This window comes from Carcharodon carcharias, chromosome 15 (assembly GCF_017639515.1).
Source record: "Carcharodon carcharias isolate sCarCar2 chromosome 15, sCarCar2.pri, whole genome shotgun sequence".
NCBI classification, from domain to species: Eukaryota; Metazoa; Chordata; class Chondrichthyes; order Lamniformes; family Lamnidae; genus Carcharodon; species Carcharodon carcharias.
The window spans coordinates 128570807-128592204 of NC_054481.1; the positions used below are offsets into that span (position 1 = coordinate 128570807).

The 21398-nt window shown below is 44.1% G+C and overlaps 1 protein-coding gene across 1 annotated transcript in view; it reads right to left on the bottom strand.

Annotated features, from left to right (window-relative positions):
* Positions 1 to 21398, bottom strand: part of casz1 (castor zinc finger 1) — a 383715-nt gene that overhangs the window by 328229 nt on the left and 34088 nt on the right. The gene's annotated exons all lie outside the window — the stretch shown is intronic.

The window sequence follows — 21398 nt, forward strand, 5'->3', positions numbered from 1 at the left end:
CTGCCCAAACACCCACACATACCCTGCGCACCCACAGACAGCCCCAAACACCCACACCTACACACACGCCCACCCACACACATCCCTACACATCCTCAGACAGCCCCAAACACACACACCTACACACACACACGCACACACACACACACACACACACACACACACACACACACACACACGCCCCTGCACACCCGTCCATAACCCCAAACACCCACGCCTATACACACACCCACACACTTCTGTACACCCACTCACAGCCCCAAACACCCACGCCTACACACACAGCCACACCCACACCTACCCACACAAAAATCCCTGTGCACACACGCACCCACCCACATACACCCACAGACCCACCCAAACACACCCACCACCCAAACATCCATACACACGAGGAAATCTTACATAAGTGTACACCTGTTTTTCCACATATCATGGTTTTACCATCTATTAACACATATGAACTGATTGTCAATGTGCTTAGTGTGTCCAACTAGACTGAGACTTAACTGCCCACTATTCAGCACTGACCTCAAAACTGGTATCAGATCCCCGAATGTTTTTCCAGAAATATGCAGATTGAGATATTTCATTGCTTCCATCTAATTCTCTAACCCTACTTTAGCAAAATGAAACCATTTTTCTAGGTTTCGTACAGGAGAGCTGTGTACTTAGAATGTTAAACAAGGATCTGCATTTTTAGTAATGTCACACCGTTAGAAAGGAATCCTGCCCCGAAACAAAGCACAATCTATCCAGATACAGAGGGGTCACACTTCACAGAGACACCACCTGCACAAAAGGATCACCTGTACAGAGGCAGCATCTGCACAGAAAATAACTGTACAAAGATGTCGCCTGTACAAATAGATCACCTGTACAAGGAGACCACCTGTATAAAAAAGATCACCTGCAGAGAGGAAACCATTAGTACAGAGCAAACACCTGGATAGAAACATTATTTGCATAGTGAGACTATCTACTGAGACAACACTATTCTCAGGAGACTACCTACAGAAAGATTACCTCCGTAGAGCCCACCTTCACAGGGAGACTATCTGCACATGAAGACGCAGTTTACACATAGAGCATCTTTTACAGTGAATGCACCTACACAGGAACTACCTGCACTTAGGGAGCACCTGTACCAAGGAGTCCACATATAAAGACAGACCATTTCTGTAGAGAGAACCATCTCTCCAAAATGATCATTTAACTTCATGTTCGATGGATGGATGAGTTCAGGAAACATCAAAATGTTTGGTGCATTCTAATGGGACACCTATTCACATGGTCCCGGGGACAAGACTAAATGGACCACATGCCTGTTTAACATGTAGTAGGTGATCTGCCAGCACTGCGTGCCCTCTTCATCAACAGCTCGCCCAATGATGGACGTCACTGGAGTCAGCCAGCACCTCTTAAAGGTGCATCATCATTGCAAAAGGCTTCATTCTTAACACTACTGGAATGGCAGCTTGGAAAGATACTTGAAGAGATTCCCTCTTTTCTGATGCTTTTCTGAAGTATGGCAGGGGAGGTCAAGCAGATGCACATACCCAGCCCTCTGAGCTGCTGCTGCTGGCAATACAGGAGATCTAGCGTCAGTCAATCTTACCCGAGCAAGCACCACCTTAGGGACTGGCTCCCCAGGTAGTTTTGAGGCTACAGTGGAGAGTTTTGCACTGAGAAATTCATCGAGCATGTCGGCAGGATCAAGGGAAAATGATATCATGTGTGAAAATATCTGATTCCCTGGGTCTTGCTGAATTCAACAGTCAGGAAACATAATGGAGATGCACTAATTAAAGAGCTGCTCACCTCTATTAAGGTCCATCTTTCTGGACTTGATAGGCTTGGTGTTAGACTTTCTGTACAGGAAGCCCCTCTGTAGATGGTCTACCTGTACTGGAACCCTCTCTGTAGATAGGCTCACTATGGGCAGTCTCTTTCATTATAAATTGCCTCAGGTAATCTGGCCATTCAAAAATTAGATGGGCAGATCTACTGTATTTTTACTTCCCATGTTACAATTTTAGTCTGGATTTGATTTGTCTTTAGAGGAAATCGACACCTGAACCCCTGGACAGAGAGATCACCTGTACAGAGAGATCATCTGCACAAAGAGATCACCTCTTCAGAGAAATTACCTGCACAAAGAGGTCAACTGCACAGAGAGATCACCTGCACAGGGAGATCACCTGCACAGGGAGATCACCTGCACAGGGAGATCACCTGTACAGGGAGATCAACTGCACAGAGATATCACCTGCACAGGGAGATCACCTGTACAGGGAGATCACCTGTACAGAGAGATCAACTGCACAGAGAGATCAACTGCACAGAGAGATCACCTGTACAGAGAGATCAACTGCACAGAGAGATCACCTCTACAGAGAGATCACCTGCACAGAGAGATCAACTGCACAGAGAGGTCAACTGCACAGAGAGATCACCTGCACAGAGATCAACTGCACAGAGAGATCACCTGCACAGAGATCAACTGCACAGAGAGATCACCTGCACAGAGAAATCACCTGTACAGAGAAATCACCTGCACAGAGAGGTCAACTGCACAGAGAGATCACCTGTACAGAAAGATCAACTGCACAGAGAGATCAACTGCACAGAGAGATCACCTGCACAGAGAAATCACCTGTACAGAGAAATCACCTGCACAGAGAGGTCAACTGCACAGAGAGATCACCTGTACAGAGAGATCAACTGCACAGAGAGATCCCCTTCACAGAGAGATCACCTGTACAGAGAGATCAACTGCACAGAGAGATCAACTGCACAGAGAGATCAACTGCATAGAGAGATCACCTGCACAGAGAAATCACCTGTACAGAGAGATCAACTGCACAGAGAGATCACCTGCACAGAGAAATCACCTGTACAGAGAAATCAACTGCACAGAGAGATCAACTGCACAGAGAGATCACCTGTACAGAGAAATCACCTGCACAGAGAGATCACCTGTACAGAGAGATCAACTGCACAGAGAGATCACCTGCACAGAGAGATCACCTGTACAGAGAGATCACCTGCACAGAGAGATCACCTGCACAGAGAGATCACCTGCACAGAGAAATCACCTGCTCAGAGGGGTCAACTGCACAGAGAGATCACCTGTACAGAGAGATCAACTGCACAGAGAGATCACCTCTACAGAGAGATTACCTGCACAGAGAGGTCAACTGCACAGAGAGATCACCTGCACAGGGAGATCACCTGCACAGGGAGATCAACTGCACAGAGAGATCACCTGTACATAGGGATCAACTGCACAGAGAGATCACCTGCACAGGGAGATCAACTGCACAGAGAGATCACCTGTACAGAGAGATCAACTGCACAGAGAGATCAACTGCACAGAGAGATCACCTGCACAGAGAAATCACCTGTACAGAGAAATCACCTGCACAGAGAGGTCAACTGCACAGAGAGATCACCTGTACAGAGAGATCAACTGCACAGAGAGATCCCCTTCACAGAGAGATCACCTGTACAGAGAGATCAACTGCATAGAGAGATCACCTGCACAGAGAAATTACCTGTACAGAGAGATCAACTGCACAGAGAGATCACCTGCACAGAGAAATCACCTGTACAGAGAGATCAACTGCACAGAGAGATCAACTGCACAGAGAGATCACCTGTACAGAGAAATCACCAGCACAGAGAGATCACCTGTACAGAGAGATCAACTGCACAGAGAGATCACCTGCACAGAGAGATCACCTGTACAGAGAGATCACCTGCACAGAGAGATCACCTGCACAGAGAGATCACCTGCTCAGAGGGGTCAACTGCACAGAGAGATCACCTGTACAGAGAGATCAACTGCATAGAGAGATCACCTCTACAGAGAGATTACCTGCACAGAGAGGTCAACTGCACAGAGAGGTCAACTGCACAGAGAGATCACCTGCACAGGGAGATCACCTGCACAGGGAGATCAACTGCACAGAGAGATCACCTGTGCATAGAGATCACCTGCACAGGGAGATCAACTGCACAAAGAGATCACCTGCACAGGGAGATCACCTGCAAAGGGAGATCACCTGTACAGAGAGATCAACTGCACAGAGAGATCACCTGTACAGAGAAATCACCCGCATAGAGAGATCACCTGTACAGAGAGATCAACTGCACAGAGAGATCACCTGCACAGAGAAATCACCTGTACAGGGAGATCAACTGCACAGAGAGATCACCTGCACAGGGAGATCAACTGCACAGAGAGATCACCTGTACAGAGAGATCAACTGCACAGAGAGATCACCTGTACAGAGAGATCAACTGCACAGAGAGATCGACTGCACAGAGAGATCACCTGTACAGAGAAATCACCTGCACAGAGAGGTCAACTGCACAGAGAGATCACCTGCACAGGGAGATCACCTGCACAGGGAGATCAACTGCACAGAGAGATCACCTGTACATAGAGATCACCTGCACAGGGAGATCACCTGTACAGAGAGATCAACTGCACAGAGAGATCACCTGCACAGAGAGATCACCTGTACAGAGAAATCACCTGCACAGAAGGGTCAACTGCACAGAGAGATCACCTGTACAGAGAGATCAACTGCACAGAGAGATCACCTCTACAGAGAGATTACCTTCACAGAGAGGTCAACTGCATAGAGAGATCACCTGCACAGGGAGATCACCTGCACAGGGAGATCAACTGTACAGAGAGGTCAACTGCACAGAGAGATCACCTGTACAGAGAGATCAACTGCACAGAGAGATCCCCTTCACAGAGAGATCACCTGCACAGAGAGATCAACTGCACAGAGAGATCAACTGCACAGAGAGATCACCTGCACAGAGAAATCACCTGTACAGAGAGATCAACTGCACCGAGAGAACACCTGCACAGAGAGATCACCTGCACAGAGAGATCAACTGCATAGAGAGATCACCTGCACAGAGAAATCACCTGTACAGAGAGATCAACTGCACAGAGAGATCACCTGCACAGAGAAATCACCTGTACAGAGAGATCAACTGCACAGAGAGATCAACTGCACAGAGAGATCACCTGCACAGAGAGATCACCTGTACAGAGAAATCACCTGCACAGAAGGGTCAACTGCACAGAGAGATCACCTGTACAGAGAGATCAACTGCACAGAGAGATCACCTCTACAGAGAGATTACCTTACAGAGAGGTCAACTGCACAGAGAGATCACCTGCACAGGGAGATCACCTGCACAGGGAGATCAACTGTACAGAGAGGTCAACTGCACAGAGAGATCACCTGTACAGAGAGATCAACTGCACAGAGAGATCCCCTTCACAGAGAGATCACCTGTACAGAGAGATCAACTGCACAGAGAGATCAACTGCACAGAGAGATCACCTGTACAGAGAGATCAACTGCACAGAGAGAACACCTGCACAGAGAGATCACCTGCACAGAGAGATCAACTGCATAGAGAGATCACCTGCACAGAGAAATCACCTGTACAGAGAGATCAACTGCACAGAGAGATCACCTGCACAGAGAAATCACCTGTACAGAGAGATCAACTGCACAGAGAGATCAACTGCACAGAGAGATCACCTGCACAGAGAAATCACCTGCACAGAGAGATCACCTGTACAGAGAGATCAACTGCACAGAGAGATCACCTGCACAGAGAAATCACCTGTACAGGGAGATCAACTGCACAGAGAGATCATCTGTACAGAGAGATCACCTGCACAGAGAGATCACCTCTACAGAGAGATTACCTGCACAGAGAGGTCAACTGCACAGAGAGATCACCTGCACAGGGAGATCAACTGCACAGAGAGATCACCTGTACATAGAGATCACCTGTACAGAGAGATCACCTGCACAGGGAGTTCAACTACACAGAGAGATCACCCGCACAGGGAGATCACCTGCAAAGGGAGATCACCTGTACAGAGAGATCAACTGCACAGAGAGATCACCTGTACAGAGAAATCACCTGCACAGAGAGATCACCTGTACAGAGAGATCAACTGCACAGAGAGATCAACTGCACAGAGAGATCACCTGTACAGAGAAATCACCTGCACAGAGAGGTCAACTGCACAGAGAGATCACCTGCACATGGAGATCACCTGCACAGGGAGATCACCTGCACAGGGAGATCACCTGTACATAGAGATCACCTGCACAGGGAGATCACCTGTACATAGAGATCACCTGCACAGGGAGATCACCTGTACAGAGAGATCAACTGCACAGAGAGATCACCTCCACAGAGAGATTACCTGCACAGAGAGGTCAACTGCACAGAGAGATCACCTGCACAGGGAGATCAACTGCACAGGGAGATCAACTGCACAGAGAGATCACCTGCACAGAGAGATCACCTGAACAGGGAGATCACCTGTACAGAGAGATCACCGGCACAGAGAGATCACCTGTACAGGTAAACTACCTGCAGAAGGAGAATACCTTTAATTTTATTTCTTTTATTTGGATCTTGAGTGATCCATGAATTTTCTTCGAGATCAGGCTGAATACAACTGCATCATTTCAAGACTTTGTTTTAATTCAGGACAAATCCGTTTGGTTTTAATGTTGTAAATCAACAGATGCAGCTTTTCAAGAGAGCTGGGGCAGCACCAGGCAGATTAGGTTTCCAATGTGCTGTACTGCAATGGAAAAGGCAAAATGCCTCTTTAAATTAAAGGAAGAACAAATGAATTAATACCAGCCCACCCCAGTCAGACATTGTCTTTTTAATTAGAACTCTCCAGTCAGTGTGTATTTGGCACAGACAGATGGCCAGACAGACAGCACGCAATTCTGAGCTAAATACGCAATTTAAATTTTCATCCAATTCTCACAAATTCCCAACTTCCAAGACCACTCACCAATTTTCTCACGTTTATATATTAAAAAAAATACACTTTACACAAAGCAACAGGGTCCGGAACAAAACACAAGTTAACGTTCACTCGTCAACCTACGAAAAATCGTTGCGTTTATCCAATCCTATTTAACTTGTTCAAAAAGGTAGTCGGATTTCTCAAATTTGTCTCTTCTACTGGGGTTATTTTAAGAAATTGATATTCTGATGAGGCAGTACAGTGTGGGGAAGAAAAGACAAAGGGAACTCTTTAGAGGAGTGAAAGGAACCTACTGAATTTCTTTCATGTGGTTTAAGACAATTTTCATCTATGACCAATGAGAGTTTGGAAGTTGCCTTTTATTAATACATTTGTAATATCTACTTTATAGCATATTTAACCTGATTTAAGAACTTTGGTCTACTTTTAAACAGTTGGCTGCATTGTGAAAATGAATTTGGGATAACTTGGATCTTTAAGATGTCAGTTGGTACTAAACTGTACTGTTTCTATAAGAAGGCTGAACTTTATTGCAGTTTGTAAAGTTCTGACCAGCGATTTTCTCTATCTTAAAGTTTCAATACTTATGGTCCATTTAATATTTGTCTCTCCTGAATTATGGAATCCTTCACCCTTTGCCTCTCCCGCTCTCTTCCCCTCCCTCCTGACTCCCCGGCACTCAGAGTGGGGGCGGGGTGGGGGGGGGTGTGGCATGAGTATCCACCCCACAGACTGAGGGAGAATCCCTTAACCCTCTCCCCACCCTGGAGAACATCACCCCACATGTCCCTGATGAAGCCAGTGCCAATTTGTTGAGCTGGTGAGTATGAGAAATGAGAAACCATCATGGAATTAGACCTAATCTCAAATGCTGCGGCTGTCAAATCTTTAATTAGCTCTAAACCTGCTCAGACCCAGCTCAATGCATACAATCTGGCATCAGAAATAACAGAAGGGGAAATGTACAAAACCTGTATTTAAAAAAACGAAGGAAAAAAAGAATATTTTGACAGCTGTTCAGACCTGAGGCATGGGCTGCAAGGATCCCATCTACCCTGTACTGTGAACGCTCTGGCGTATGCAGCAGCTTTAATGTTAAAAATGCACAAGGTTGTTTTCTGAACAGATGGAACTAATGACATGAAACAAAATAGATCATTTCATTTGGTTAAAAAAAAAACCCATAAAGGCACAAAACAGAATGAATGATACGGGTTAAAGGGCAAAGGTTAAAGCAGGGCAACATTTAGTGAAGTGTAGAAGCAGACGCCTGCCTGGAATCTGTGCTCTCTCTCTGCGCAGGGTAAAACAAACGTTTCTGTTCTAGCTCTGTCCAAGGTGACCAGTTGCTGCAATTACTAATTCAGCCCCCACCCTCTCCCACCCCACCCCCAGCTATATTTGTTAACCCTTCGAGTGTTGAGAAGCTGTGAAACATTCAGAATGGATTGACCTTTCAATGGCACAATAAATCCACTGTGGGAGAACTGTACATCAACCACAACTTATATTTATCTAGTACCTTTAATGTCATGACATGTGATGTCTTTCCTGTAAAGGTGCTTCACAGGAGTGTTAGCCACAAAAGAAGATATCAGGTCAGATGGCCAAAAGCTTGGTCAAAGAGGTAGGTTTTAATGAGTATCTTAAAAAGAGGAACGCGAGGTTGAGAGGTGGAAAGGGTTAGGGAAGCTATTCCAGGGTTAGGAATCTAGGCAACTGAAGGCATGTCTAGAGGTAACCATTATTAACCAGGCGTGCTTTGGGACAGTCAAGTCTAGGGATAACCATTATAAAACTTCATAAAGAGGAATATTGAAAGATTGGCAATCCACAACCATCTTGATGCTGTCCAGCTGGTTATTTGATTTCAAACCAGCATTTTGATCACACACGATGAAATACTTGATAACTCAACATGAACAATAAAAAAACCAGAACGGCATTGGTTTTTACCGAGCTGCTAGGGTTGAGGGGGTTGTGGTGGTGGTGGTGGAGGGGGGGGAAAGCAAAATATTGCAGCAATTCTCAAAGTGTTTAAGCTGAAATGTATCCATTTCTCCAGAAGGCACTTGACAATTTCAGGTCAATCTCATAAACTCGTATTTAAATAACCAGTTCTCTCATGGACTTGGGTTGAATGTGATGCAGTTACATTTGCTGATTGCTTGCTGTAATCCAGCTGAAACGTGGAGTAGCTCAGCTAGGTGTGCTGCTGTTTAACTCCTTAATAACTGGATGTCAATCAAGAGAAATGTCAAGTGTTGCTTCGCTCAAGTGGTGATGTTTCTGCCTCTGTGTCAGCTGGTTCTGAGTCTAAGCCCAACTCCAGGAGCTGAACTCATCGGGGTGGATTCTGATGGTGCCATCGAACCTAAGTAAACTCTGGCAAATGTCAAAAAACTGGCCCCTGTGGCTGTTCTGCCAAAGATGCAGTAGATGGTGAGATATTAAACCAAAACCTGATCTGCCTACTTAGGTGGGCATGGGAGATCCCATGGCACATTTTGAAATTATAGTAAGGCACTCCCTCAGTATCCTGGCCGACTTTCATCCCTCAACCAACGCCTTCAAACTCCAATAAAAGCAAAATACTGCGGATGCTGGAAATCTGAAATAAAAACAGAAAATGCTGGAAAACCTCAGCAGGTGTGGGAACGTCTGTAGAGAGAGAAACGGAGTTAACGGTGGAATCGTCCCAGATTTGCACTACGTGCAGGAGTGGGCGGAGGGGGGTAAAACAACGTTTTACCTGCCGGCCGCAATGGTGGCTTTTCACTCCATATCATCCCAAACCCGCTGCATTAATTATGCATTCCCGGGATAGACACCGTTTCCATGGGGGGGATGGGCTCCAATTCGCCGGCCACGCCACCACCTCGCCTCTTCATCACGCCAGGCACCACATTTAAAGTCCGGCCGTGCTCAGTGCTTCCAGCCCAGGGCTGCAGCAAAGATGACATGGCCCCGGGAGTCAAGAAGACTGCAGCCCTCGAGCGCCTTTTGGATGCTGTGGAGGCTGCTGTGATGTCCTTTACCCCACCCCTGGCCACGGGAGGGGCAGCTACATTATCATTCCGGCTTGGTAGGTGATGGCAGTGGTGATCAGTGCCAATGTTGTACAGAAGAGGTTGGCCATCCAATGCAGATAGAGGGTGAATGATCTCACCAGTGCAGCCAGGGTATGGTAACCACCTCATCACTCTAAACTCACACACTCACAAGCCCATCACACACTCACTGGCATCTCGCTCACTGCCAGCTCAAGGGGCATCACCTCTCACTCTCTCACACACACCCTCACATCTCCATCTGGCCTCATCTCCTCTGGAGACTGCCCCCTCAGCCCTCACCATTTTGAGGCCACTTATACAGATCAACATGTGCCCTCACACACACCCTGGGATACCCTCCTTCCCCAGTACAGCTTTCACCCTGCAGCCTCTTCCCTTGCCTGAGGCCACTTCTCCCCCTTCCCCAAGCAAACACTGGCCCTGCAGCCACTGAAAAGCACCTTACGGCTAGTCTGGTAGGTGGAGACCTGCCCACGAGCCCCCCTAAGAGTGATGTGGTGCTGTTTGTGAAGCCTGGCGCTGATGACTGTGAGCGCTGCCTGCAGCAAGGTAGGCAAACAAACCTCGAAGTCCTGAGTGAAATGCAACTCACCAGGTACAGGCCTTGTAAGTGCTGTTGTGAAACAAGTCGTCTCGCCAACGTGGGCCGACAATCCAGCCGGGGAGTGGGGGGGGGGAGGGGGGTGGGGGAGTGAGTCCGGCGGGCTGGTGTTATAATGACGTGCTGATGTATTACAATGAGGTTCCCGACACCCAAAGACAGGGAGGGCGGCCGGCATCGGTGGGCTGAGCGGACAATCGCAAACTGGTTTCACGACGTCCTGAAACCAATTTTTGGCTTTCTCGCCACATTGTCCGACTCACACCACCACAACACCAGCTGGCACGGAACATCTGGCTAACGTTTCGAGCTGTAAGTCTGAAGAAGAGTCACACGGACTCGAAACGTTAACCCTGTTTCGCTCTCAACAGGTGCTGTCAGACCTGCTGGGTTTTCCCAGTATTTTCTGTTTTTATACCATCAAGCTATGATAACTTGTAATTGACCTCATTGTTCTTCCTGTGCACAAATGGGCTGCCTGCTCACCAATACAACAGTGACCTCACTTCGAAAGTAATTCATTGGCTGTAAAGCGCTTTGCGATATTCTAAGCTCACTAACATTATTATGCAAATTGTTACGATCCCAGCTGATCCCAAGTCAGATCCCAGGGTGAAACCTGGCTTGGTAGATCCTAACTTTGTTTTTTTTTTAGAAACTGTGGGAGGAAAGTTACTGAGCAAATTCACAGGAGTTTACCGATGACACAAAAAGTCAAAACGTTCATTAAACAAGGAAAAATGAACTATATCACACCAGACAAAAAGGATGGAAAAGTCTCGATACAAACACCAGAAAATGATTCAAACTCACACTGGTCCTTTTATCCCAGCGATACCCTGACAGTCATAAAAGCCCAGTGAAGATTTACCGCTATCTCAACACCACTGCTTGGGCTGGCCCAGTTGCAAATGGTTTTCTTCCAGCGGGATTTTGTGAGCATTCACTAGATGTTTTTTCCCCAACTGGTATCTCTCCCTGAGACAACCAAAACCACACACTAAACTCACCATTACTTCACCTGCAGAGCAAACACACGAGTCCCCTAACCTCAATCCCCCAGCAGCCTTGCAGTATTTCTTATCCTGTCTTCACTCTCTGACATACACACTCTGAACTTCTTTTCTATTTTTCTCTGTGTGTCACTGGACCCCAGTTGCTGGGCAACAGTACAGTTTTTCTATTTTGTGCTTTTTCCCAAAATCACTAAATTACTGACCCCATTGTAACCCATCTCTTCACTTCAAGGGTTGTAAAACCTCATTAAAAATGAATGTAAACAAACAAATCCAGAAGACCTGACCTTTTTACTTGGAGGCCCTTCAGACTTCCAGACACCAAGCTCACAAAAAAACTAAATGAAACTGAAACCATGTTCCATCTTTCTTAACACACAAATATAAATATAAATTACACAAAGTTATACATTGTTCCATCAAAATTAAGGTATCTTTTCTTGTTAAGCCTTTGTTATATACATTGTATGCCTAGATATTTTATTAATGTACTATAATATTTTAGCTTATTTGCAGCAGTGATGAATTTAAACCATGTCTACAGAATTATAACATCACAAGATGACTCCAGATGAAGGTCCTTTTGGCCATTTGAATTCATCAGCCTAGAACATCAATCCTCCCCGTAATAAGGTCTAGTCCAGTGTAACAGCCTTGAACACCCTCTGGTATCCTGTTGTAAAAGGGAATACTTCCTGTCATCTGGGAACACCACCACCTGGAAGTTCCCCTCCAAGCCACTCACCATCCCTGACTTGGAAATATATCGCCGTTCTTTCACTGTCGCTGGGTCAAAATCCTGGAACTTCCTCCCTAACAGCACTGTGGCTGTACCTACACCACATGGACTGCAGCGGTTCAAGAAGGCAGCTCACCACCACCTTCTCAAGGGCAACTAGGGATGGGCAAAAAATGCTGGCCTAGCCAGTGATGCCCACATCTCATCAATAGTTCAATGTGGATTCATCCAGACCCCATCCAGTAATGTCACAGTCTACCCTTTTTATGGAAAGCTTGTGTTGGGTAATTTATTCGAGTATACTCCCATTATAACAAACTTAAATGCATAGAAACAGTAACTCACTGTTCCCAGAAAGTACTTTCTTGATTACCTTTTTACTGCTCCTGGCATTTTCTAAGGTCTTTTTTTCACTTCCTACTTTTACCTCCTGAAGTTAGACTTCCAACATTTGACAGCTTTTCAAATTGCTCATTCTGGGATGATGAAAAATTAAACTGATTGATGTCACCATCGGAGGAGGATGGAGTTACCAAAACTGATCAGAAGGCTGTGTGCAACTGAAATCGCACAACCACCAAAGCCCCAGTTAATGATAGTGTGCACTTATATATTTATATTTCCATAAGAAAATGGTAGACTGTGACATTACTGACTGGGGTCTGGATGAATCTGCATTGATCAGGACATTTCCAGTCATTTGCTTGCAATGGGGACCTTACATTGGGAACCCAAGGTAGAAGATAGAGAAACTAAACTTTGATCAATACCTTTAGATGTGTTAAGAAGCAGGACAAGAGAGCTTAGGCTTAAGTATAAGCTTAAGATGTTATTTTAAAAACAAAGACCCTCTGATGAGATCATCAGTGATCACTAAAATTTATCAAAAAGGCTTAAGATACAAAAGCGATTTGAAAATTAATTTTGGGCAAGTAAATCTTTCAAAGGAATATTGATGACAGAATTTCCTCCTAATAACTTGGTTTGGCACCTCACTGCAGTGCCTAGAGAGTGCTGCACTGTCAGGAAGTTGTCTTACATTTGGTTTCTTAAGCTGAGGGCCCACCTTGCTGCTCAGGTGGGTGTGAGAGAATACATGGAATGATTTGAAACAGAGCAGGGATTTCCTTTGGTGCCCTGGTCAATATTTAGCCCTGGTCAACAACTGGTCATTTTGCTCTCTGATGCTTGAGGAACTTGCAGTGGGCAAATTGGCGTTTCATTTGTCCACAGAACAAAAGTGACTACTCTGTTCGTTAGCTGTGACTTTAGGCATTGTCTGAGGAATATGAAAGGTGCCACATAAATGCAAGTTCTTTCTTAAGGATGGACTGGTATAATTTCAGTAATTGTCATAATTGTCAGCTACTGCAACTTCTGATTATTGGAAATAAAAGCAGAAAATGCTGGAAATGTGCAACAGATCTGTCAACATCTGAAAAGGGAAAGGATAGGTTAGTATTTTAGATGTAGCTGCTTTATCAGAGCATTTCTAATAAAGAGCTTACTCCACATTTCCAACATCTCTTTTTAATTTCCAATTCGGACCATGTTTCTCTTCGTCTCTCCTGATTACATCAGGATAATTACTTCCATTTTGTACTAAAAGGCAACTGTTGCAGTCCTTTGAAAGCCAGGAACAGTTAGTTATTTAATTTAAAAAAAGAGTTAAAAAAAATGTACTGACAAAAATTAAGAATATTTCTAGGAGTTGAAGATGAGGGATTCAAAGGTCATCATGAATTCAATGGACATTTTCTTTTAAACAAACGCACTGTTCGAAGCTCCACACTGACAATTCAAGGAGCGATGGGGGAGGTAACCCAGTAGTTGAGTAGCTCTGACACAGAAAGCCAGCACAGACACAATGGGCCGAATAGTCTCCAAATGTACTCATCCTATGATTCCCTTATACTGGAGGACCAGGGGTCATTTTCAAAACTCAATATGAATCCTCGACCTCATCTGGTTTGCACTGAAGGTTACAAATGGAGGTCAGTCAGCTCTACTGCAAGAAATCGAAACCGGAGTTATCGTGGTCCTACTTCTATACTTCCTAACCAGGAATCACAGTACTTGCCTGGGAGCACCTTTGCTGGGCAGTTTGATTGTCAGGGAATCATGCAGGAAAGGAGGAATAATATGCAAAACCAGGGGTTAAAAATTAAATTTTACAAGTGGTCATGGTTAGAAAAACATATGAGTCCAACTAAGGAAGCTGGCACGAGATAGCTTCATGCCTAGCTAGATTCTCACACAGGCAAGGACCAAGCTTGCTCAGTCTTTGACTCTGCCTCCTGCTGTTAAGATTAATGCCATTGGTTCTTGACTTCTCTTAGGTGGAGATCTTCACAGGAGTGAAACTCTTCACCTCAGCGCTGAAAACAATGCATCATCTAGTCATAAAAACAAAAAACTGCGGATGCTGGAAATCCAAAAACAGAAGCAGAAATACCTGGAAAAACTCAGCAGGTCTGGCAGCATCGGCGGAGGAGAGTACAGTTGACGTTTTGACTCACTCTTCTCTGCCGACGCTGCCAGACCTGCTGAGTTTTTCCAGGTATTTCCATCATCTAGTCATCTGGGTGGTTGTCTATTTATCTATTATCTGTCATTCAACATTTCCTGCGCTTCTCCTCGGAGAGACGTAGGTGATGCAGGTCATGGAGTGCGCCTTTCCCCGGACAGGCCAGGTGAGTACCGCAATGGGAAAATGGGAAAGCTGGCAAACAAAGTCATACTCATCTTTGGTGTCTTTTCACCGGATTGGTACAAGATTAGCCAGAATGCCAGCTTTTAGCTGAACAACAGCGTTTCCAACACACAACATGACTTAAAGCAACACAATGATGCTGACAGTTCCCTGTTGATTATTTTAAACAAATGTTGAGGTGTTTCCATGGGCGTTTCTGTTTTGCATAAACCACCCCATGCGCTGCTCAGACATTCCTGGCACTTTTTGTTATGTCGAACACGGTTGCCACTACACTGACTGTCAAGGTAAAACTGTGTTCTGAAGTAAGTTCTCTTTGAAACCAGCTTAGCTGAAAACCTAACTATTTCACAATGTCACAACAGCTCAAAATAAATGTACATTCGGCGTTGTTTTTCCCAGTACCTCAAGGTAAATTGCTGGTAGAAGGGGTCATTTAATCCTCTAAAAATACTTTAATTTTTCAATCAGGATGGATTCTGAATGTACAATCTTCTTTACTTGAATTCATGAATATGATTTCTAGTCTATTACAATGCTACAGACACTTAAAACAAATCAATTTTATTATTTAAGCCACAGCTACAACACATCATGAGATCACCCATCCTTAAAGACAGTGGAAAAATAGGTTTTCTTTTGAAAGTGTGGTAGAGATTGAGAAAACGGGGATTACCCTGTGGCCCAACAGGCAGAATTCCCCTTCCGGGGTCCCGATCGCACTGTCGGGATGAAATGTGGGTCAGGAACCCGGAAATGCCGGCTGCTGGAGGAGAGTTTGGAGGAGGCGGCCACCTTCAGGAGCTCCGTCCGCTTCAGGGTGGGTTGGTGGGCTATGGGGTCTGGAGGGCCAACAGGAGACCTTCTAGCACCGAAAGATCAGCAGCCCCACCATCAGGGGTGGGAGCTGCTGAAGTTTGATGGGAGGCACCATCCTTGATCGCCATCCACAAATGGGGGACATAAGAAGAGCTGAATGGGTTCGGACTGTTGGGCAGGAGGGGAAATGTCTCCCCCCCACCCCATCCCCCATAGTAATGGGCATTTCTGAGGTTGTGGCTGTTTATCAGTGCAGTGCCTTCCCCCATTAGATGGAGCAAGTGCCACCGTTTCACTGGCTCAATGAGTACCCCAAACACCAGCCAGAAAATCCAGACGGGGTCAGGACTATGCACTCAACTAACTCTTATGGGGCTTAATTGGCTACCCCCAGTAACCCCTGTCATGCCAACTCCTGGAGAATTCCACAGAGGCAGGATCATGTCGTGGGGGTCGTTCGATGGAATTTCCCTCCCGTTTTCGCACCAAGTGGAACGAGACAGAAGGTGACAGCTAAGGAGAGATCTCCTCCTTAACTGTCACCTATGCCTGATCTTCTGTCTCATTCCACCTGCTCCAGTCCCTCTTAAACAGTATAAAATCCATCATATTTCTAATCTTTAGCCCCGAAGAAGAGTCGCGCGGACTTGAAACGTTAACTCTGTTTCTCTCTCCACAGATGCTGCCAGACCTCCTGCTGAGTTTTTCCAGCGTTTCCTGGGTTTTCTTTTTCAGATTTCCAGCATCCGCAGTATTTTGCTTCTTTCTTGGGGAGGGTGGTTGCTGAATGCTGTAGTGAGAAGGCTGGATTCTGTCACCAATGGTCAATTGGAGGTAATGCAGAGCTAGATGAATGGAGGATATGAACTGGGACATCAGGATGAGGACTGTGTCTGAGACAGTGTATGGCAATGTCCTTGAGGGTTTTGTGAGCAAAGACAAGAATTTTGAAATCCACATAAATAGATTTCAACGGACCAAGCATTCACTCTTATTGAATAGAATTCCAACAATGGGGGGGTGGTGATATTATCACCAGACTAGTAATCCAGAGACCCAGGGTAATGCTCTGGGGACCTGGGTTCGAATCCCACCACAGCAGATGGTGGAATTTTAACTCAATAAAGATCTGGAATGATGACAACTACAAAACCATTGCTGATTGTCATAAAAACCCATCTGGTTCTCTAATGCCCTTCAGGGAAGGAAATCTGCCATCCTTACCTGGTCTGGCCTATATGTGACTCCAGACCCACAGCAATGTGGTTGACTCAAAATGCCCTCTGAACAAGGGCAATTATGGATGGGCAATAAATACTGGCCCAGCCAGCAATGCCCACATCCCATGAGCAAATTAACAAAAGAAAACCAGGAGGAATTCCTGGACACTGCGCAATAATCCAATAATTTACAATTCACATTCAATCCCAATTACAAAGTTCAACCAATCCTCTTTTCATTCCACTTGTTGTATAGAATTCCAATGCAACAAACCTTAGAACCATAGAAATCACACATTACGGCACAGAAAGAGGCCATTCAGCCCATCATCTCTGCACCAACTGACAAAAAAACTAGCCGCCCATTCTAATCCCACCTTCCAACACCTGGTCCGTGTCCTTACAGGTTACAGCACTTCAGGTGCTGATCCAGGTACCTTTTCAATGAGCTGAGTGTTTCTGCCTCCACCACCAATTCAGGCAGTGAATTCCAGATGCCCACCACCCTCTGGGTGAAAAGGTTTTTCCTCACGTCCCCTCTAATCCTTCTAGCAATCACCTTAAATCCACGCCCCCCTGGTAATTGACCTCTCCCTTAGGGGAAACAGTGTATCTCTGTCTACTCCATCTAGGCCCTTCTTTCACTGTATAGTATTCCATGATTCAGGTATTAATAGACAGTCCTGATTCAAGCAGAGAGTATCTCTCAATCACTCCCATTTTTTGCTGCTCATCACTGTGACTATGTTCAGTCCAGCATTTCACTAATAGCCTCTTGTGAAACATTAATATTGTATAGTAATGGAGCTTGAATTTACATTTGTTTCATCGGTGTGATTAATTAAGCCAAGGTGCAAATATTTCAATTTGGCCCTTTTTAACTTTATCGTTTATAAATTGTCTGCAGAAATTCTGATCCAAGCACAGTTGTTTTTAGCAAACGAGTTATGTATTTATTGGATTCAGCTGTACAAATGACTGTGCACATATAATGAGCAGGTAGTGTCATTCATGAGTGCAGTGTGGCTGGGGTATGTGGCAGGTCGCCAAGGGGTATAGGCATGTGTACAGTACTCTCAGGCTTTATTTTATGCAAATGAATAAATAGGTGCAGCATGGGTCACTTTTAATGAAATTACAGCAATTATGTAAATCTACTATCCAAATAAAGACTAAACAGTACTGGAACATCTGGGTAGGAAATCAGCTCTTTACACTTCATTCCATGCTGTTAGCAAGCATTTCTTTCATTGACAATAAATTGAAACCAAAAAACTATCAATTGTTACATTAATTCCATGTTAATTGAAAACATTTGGTCGGGAATTCCTTGTTCAGGAAAGACTTCATTCAGAGCTTATTCCGGCTAGGCTTACAGCCATAGTTCTGTCCAGTACCATTCTGCTCTGTAGTATAGAGCATACAAAGTCCTGGGAGGTCTATTAAAGAAATTTTTACTACATTCTGCCATGTTACAATTATTAGAATATGATGAAGCAGAGGGAAAGCAGTAAGAACCCTGTCGCCATCACTAACAATTCGACTAGGATGATATGCCTACTCCACAGAATCCGGTTCACAATCAGTTTCAGAAGAGAGTGCAATACTTCACCTGTGCATAGGTGAATATGAAATATTATCTTTGCTTATTATTAGAATATCAAAAATTCCCTTTAAATAGGGTGACATACTGTAGAAAGGGACAGTGTAAGCATTTCTTAAAAGGACAATTTTTGTTGAAAACACAACCACATAACTGTGTAAACGAGAATCCTTAGCAAGTGAATAAAATGTACTGGCAAATAAATAATTCACTTAACAGGAATTGACCAGAGCAACAAACAAGTAGAAGAACTGCTATTGGGTCCTGACAGCTTTACAGTCCTTCAGGCAATTTGGGAATGGTCTGAATGGTTACAAATGAAAGTGTGAGTGACATTAATTAAGCCAGGCAATTTAAGCTACAGTATAAACACAGTACAGAACTCCCTTTGAACATGTATGGTGTACTATAGACAAAAGAGGTGACAATGCTGGCAGTAGGTTCTAACACTGAATGGTATAAGATTAGGCCCAGGCTTTGTGAAGGACAAGTAGCCCATTAACCCCTTGTCACTGAGCCCTCTTGTCATGTCTTAAGGACAGAACAGCTGTATTCTAAACACTCTAAACCAAACACACTTTAGGTGGAAACAATGAGTGTTTTACAGAAGAAAGCTTTTTACAATTTTTTTCTGTGGCTTCGACATGTTATGACAACTGTACCCTCATTGACAGAATCCCTCTTTATTGGCATACCATAATTGTAATTTGAAACTGTCAAAGAAAATTAAAGCGATATGACACTTGTTTAAAAACATTCAAGGAATTATAATTGTAACGAAGCTTTATGTGGTTTCTTTACAAATACATTTGGATTGCTACAAACTCCTCTTTGAAGACCTGTAATTAAGGATAGTGGCTGTTCTATTTGGTACACAGCTGTCATAATATTTCATTAAATATATCCTGAGCAGCCTTGTGACAAGGTAAGTGAGTAAAACATTTTTCTACATGTTTTTTGATTAGATTATCAAAGGGCTACTAACTCTTTAACTTTGTAAGGATTAAAAGAGCATTTTTTAAAACTAAAATCTGCTCTGGTGTTTGCATTTCAATGCTCTGTTGTAAGACTGATGTTTCTCCATACATTTTATAGGACTATTATGTTGGATGTGCACTTAAGGAAGGGATACATTAGAAGATGCTCAATTGCAAGCTGCTGACTGGAGTTTACCCTGTAACTGCAGAAACCATAAAGCTCAGGAGTACTTCCTGATTGTGATCAGTGAGCATTGATCTATAATCTACAACAAAAGAGGAAAACCGTTTTCACCTTATTACTTTAGAAGTTTCATTTTCACCAAACATATAGGGCGCAGTAATATTTCCTGTGGCTTCATGCAAAGTGACATACAAATCCACAGAAGGTTTAGCAGCCATTTTGAAAATCCCATTAGTAGAGATTAAAGTTAAAAATTATGGTCAGGTACAGCAATTTTTTAAATAACTCGTTACATAGCTAGTTTCAGTTTCTAACTTGGATTTTTTTTTTCCTTTGGCACTTTTAAGTTTGACATGAATGTAAATAAAACTGCATCGGTGTCAGGAACCAGGTCTCACACTAACCCCTTATTGCAGTGACCCACTTTACTCTTTTCTTCAGTTTATTCCTGAAGTGGAAATTTTAAAATATTAAAGTATTTATATTTCTAACACCTATGAGTCAACACGATCAGAATCCTCGATGAGCCTGTGGCAAATTATTTGCTATAAATTATTACTTTGCAAGATCTGGAGGAGCCAGTTCTGGAGACTGACTGAAGTAGGAAATTAGTCCCAGGCCCCACACCTAAATAAATTATGCAAATACAAATCATTGAAAAACAAAAATGTATTCCACTCCCTGCACCCTTCAAAAGTGGTATTAATAAATATACTTTACAGCATACACACTAATGTAGTTGGTCCAGAAATGAGGTTTTGTATTTACAAAATAAATTGGGGAAGCTCATTGGACAATCTATCAAAGTCAACTTCCTGATAAAAGTTACCATGTTGCTTGCCACACAAAGCAGGACGAAAGTTGTTTCGATTTCTGACATTTTTGACTTAGTGGTTCCTGTAACATCCTTACAGGGGTGTGGGAAATCAGCCAAGGATCTTGTATCCGACAGTTATCAAGTTATGCCCTGCTGGAGAGTAGTGCTTGGGTGACATTGGGTGAGGACAAGATTTGGCTCTGCCGTGATTCCACAGCAGTTGAATAGCCAGTTCACATTATCTACATGAAGTAGGCCCATATGGGCCAGGTGTTCCCAGGCTGCTGTGGAATCATATCCATTGTAACTGCCTTCAAAAGAGGTAGAGGTAAAAGCAGAGGAAATGATCAAAACAAGGTTAAAAAGAAAAGTTCCAGCCCAGACTTTTGGGATATAAAATGTTTGGTAGTTCCAGAAACAGGCTGAGGAAGTCTGAGAGAGTGAGTCCCTTTCACTGGGGAAACTGTCAAGATGTCTGATGTGAGGAATGCCAATATCATATTGGTGCAATAGAGGGTGCTCTTCTGAGGGTGTTGTTAAGGCATGTGGACTGGAGTTTTTTATCTGGCATTTGCCTCTTCCTATGCCTGCAGCTCGTCATGTCGAAGCTGGGGACGCTTCTCCCTATTTTCTACAAAAAAAATTGCACCAAAATTATAAAACAGAAAGAAGCAGCTTTGCTGGTTACAATGAGAGGGTTTAGGTTTTTTTGCTGAAAAAAATGGGATCGATGGTACGACAGGAAAGTGATAATGCTGAGAGGTTGTTTCCCCTTGTAGGAGAGTCTCAGA